The 3,727-nt window shown below is 43.4% G+C and overlaps 1 long non-coding RNA gene across 1 annotated transcript; it reads left to right on the forward strand.

Annotated features, from left to right (window-relative positions):
- Positions 1-529: 529 nt before the first annotated feature.
- LOC142787064 (uncharacterized) lies at positions 530-2,498 on the forward strand. Its single transcript, XR_012889240.1, has 2 exons — positions 530-611; positions 2,204-2,498. It is a non-coding gene; the product is annotated as an uncharacterized LOC142787064 (long non-coding RNA).
- The last annotated feature ends 1,229 nt before the right edge of the window (positions 2,499-3,727 follow it).

The following is a 3,727-nucleotide window of genomic DNA, read 5'->3' on the forward strand; positions in this document are numbered from 1 at the left end:
AGGGAGCCCTAATTGACGACCATATTCGCTTGCCCGGCCTATTCCGATAAGCGGACCCCCCCCCCCCCCTCCCCGCACGCCTAAAAAAAAAATCTGCCCACATCACTGCGTCACTTGCTTCACCTCTGCGCTGAACGTACTATTTTATAAGCGCACCATCAAGCGAGCAGTTTACATATTGACAGAACAATTGGAGGAGGAATGACCCAAATCTTTCAGATTTCTTTAGTGATGCAAAACCTTAGCAAAACTGAATATTGTAAAAGACAATCATAAATGCTGTATGTTCTCGTTAGCGCTGTCATTATTCTGCATCATGAAATCTTTATGCGCTGTGAAAACTTGGCATGTCGTTGAAGTCACATATCGACGGTAATACCAATCGACGAAAATTTCGACAACCCCAATAACGCCGTTTGGGATTTGCCGCATGCACATAATTAGGCTGATTCCCACTTGGCTGTTCTTAACCTGACTTCACTGCTACCAAATGAAACAATATTTGATGCGTGTTTTTTACTTTTTTTTTCAGGGATATGACACAAATTTGGTTATACTGCAGATAAAGATGCTCCCAACGATGCTAAAGTACAGAAAGCAAGTGAATTTTGGTAAGGGCAGACTTTTTGTACTACGCATATGAAAGCATCGCTTTTTAGGGGCAAACTGTGCATGTGTTGGCCAGAGAATACTTCATTATGCCACATGGTTACACTGGCACTGACAATTCGACATGGCTCCACTGGCCCGTGTGTGTGCTCACACTGTTACCGTTAAGATAAAATGTTTATGTTTTCATTGCAGGGATTGCTGTTTGTACTAAAAAGCCAACTGCCAAGATTTGTTTACGCTGGTACTCCTAAAAGTATGCTTTCCCTATTTACATGGATTTTGGCTTGCACAAAGCATAACGCTTCGGCCTAGATTCACAAAGCTGTCCATGCGCAGGCCTTCATAACAGCGTTTCTTGACTTGCCTTTATTCTGTTTTCTGCAGATGTTTCGTGGGTTTAAAAGTGCCACAGCATGTTGACCTCCCCCACTCTGAAATATTCGCGTTCAAAGTTCCGCAAGAGTGGGCTTAACTTTCTTGTGCACCTCTTTGCTAGTCCAAGATACTGAAGTGTTATGCTCTTACTAGAGGTGGCAGTGTTTCTAATGTTTGTATTTCCATCACATTAACCAAGTATGCGATCTTGGCTCGACTGGTAGCACATCCTCAACAAATGTCTTTGTGGCACATGTAGAAGGCAGTACAAAATAAGTAGGCAGATATTCACACCGGGAGCTAACTTCTAATAATGCTTTTTTTTTTGGAAACCATGGTGTGCTTATTCCAATTTGTCTAACAAGCAGTAACCTGTTTGGCTGTGAACCAACAAGACGTTGAACTAATAAAAGCTTCACATCTTGTTGCTCTCAAATATATATGTATTGGCAAGCTATTTGTGACACTGTCAAACAAAGAATCAGAATATCTGTGCATGCCTCAAGATATATTGCTTCGTTTACATATCTCGTGGTTGTGACTCGTCAACCGAGTGAACAAATGCACCCTAGTTTTCTAAATTTAAATCATTTTTTGAAGGTAGCACGGTCTACATTTATTTGTCTATAGTTTTGTCCAGCCGTTTGCGTCAGGTACAAAGAAATATACTGAAGATTATCATGTAGCCTCTGCAAATGGTTGCTTTCAAGCAGGCTTTGCATGCTTGGCTTGTGCCTACAGGTATTGCACAATTCAAGACGCAGCAGCGTATGATAGAACAGTAGAATCGAGAGCTACTATGTGCACGAGCTAAATAAGTATTTTAACATGAGCGTACAGTACGTGTTATTTGCCACACACATGACCTCATTTAGAATGCCCATTGGTGAATGGGCTCATAGAAATGTCACTCAGCTGTGTATAGAAAACAAGTTAACTGAACCTAAGGGTATTTTTAACTGCTACAAATATGCCTTGTTGAGGTGCTGCACATTTTCTTCCAGAATGTTGCTGTCTGAGACATCATGTGAAGAGCGTCTACCACATCAGCATTTATATGGCTTGCCAAGTAACGTTTGGCCGAACCTTCCTTTTTTTCACATTTCGTTTTGCAGTAGACATCCTAGAATGTAAGCGCTGCTGCAGTGTGTGTGACTCATTGTTATGAATTGATTCTGGCATGTTTAACCTCACACTTCTATTTTTTTTCTTGCAGCAATGAGATGCTTCACATATGCCTGCGGTGACGTTCTGCTGCGCTAGCCTGATGGAAACACCAGCTGCGAAACTTGAGTTCTTCGGAATTGGGGAAGTTGCCCTTCTCTCACCAATGATGACACAGACTGCCCTATGCTAGAAATTCAAGATTGTTTTTCCACGGATGACGCAGAAAACCTTTGATGTATTATGGTGTTTGTTTAGTGCTGGCTGTGGTGTGGCGAAGTCTACTTTTACGTGTGGTCAAACGTCGCCTCATAAAAAGAACAATAAAGCATTTATTTTCCTTTCAATATTGTCCACTTTATGTGTTATAAGCACCCAAGCAGTGCTCTTCCATGGAGCTCTCGCCATGTGTCAAGCGTGTGACAAGCATACTCGAGATAAATACTCATTTCCCCAAGGTGTAACTGGAAGCATGTGCAGTTGGTTTTCAGAGAGTAACTGCGATCACAGGGGAGGAACGGTAAAGAGTAACTGTTACTCTTAGAAGAGCAACTGGTGGGAGTAATGGTTGGTCGGCAGGGAGCAACTGGTGGGAGTAACTGTTGGTCTGCAGGGAGGAACTGGAAGGAGTAACTGTTCATCCCCCGAAGAAGGAACTTAAAGGAGAGCAACGGTTCCTCCCTCTGCAGTTACTCCTTTTAGGAGAGTAATTGGAGTGGCATTGCAATTGCTCCCTGAAAGGAGCAACCCCTATACCCCTGTTGCTCCGTTTTGGCTTAGAGTGTTGGAGAAAAATTCTGCCCCAAAACAGCTGCAGGCCCGTGTGCTACGAATTGCGTGCACGTTTAGTAAAGTGGTTTACGATCCAGAGTACTTGGTACTCTACTACGGGAGAGCATTACGCCGTCCCGTGGGCCTCACACTTGATGAGTGTTTAGAAAGAATGGTTAACAATTCAGAGTACTTGTACTCTACTATGGCAGTGCATAAAGCTGTCCTGTGCATGACGTGTTTAGAAAAAAATGTTTAACGCTTTCGAGTACTTCGTACTCAACTATGGGAGAGCATTGGGCCATCCCGTTTTGCATAAACGTGGCTCGCAGCCTCAAAAGAATTTTAACAATAGTGGTAGGTCTTTGAACGCAGCGAATGTGTGCGTTCCCGAAAAGCCGTCGTACTCTTACCGGTTATACTGCAAGATTTTATTAATATTTCTCAATGGGTATCACGAGGAAGAAAATTTCTAGAACCTGACGGCAATTCACTCAAAGGCGCCTTCTCGTCTTTAATTACGACATTTTTTAAGCGAGAAACTGCGTGCCAAAAACAGTGTAATGTGTCAATAATCGCCAGGGATAGGTTTCAAGCTGTGGTTCACTCCTGGTTTGACTTTTCTCGGAGACAAAACTTGGCAGATCCCACGTACAGCGGGAATCGATGATATGCGATTGGATTGGATAAACTTTTATTTGGTCCTCCAAAACAAAGATCACTGTGTTGCGGGCAGCTCCCACGCGGGGACTGAGATGCCAAGCTCCTCAGCCGCCTCGCGGGCTTGGTGGACCCAGAGCTGATC

The sequence above is a fragment of the Rhipicephalus microplus genome, unplaced genomic scaffold, assembly GCF_043290135.1.
Source record: "Rhipicephalus microplus isolate Deutch F79 unplaced genomic scaffold, USDA_Rmic scaffold_43, whole genome shotgun sequence".
Lineage (NCBI taxonomy): Eukaryota > Metazoa > Arthropoda > Arachnida > Ixodida > Ixodidae > Rhipicephalus > Rhipicephalus microplus.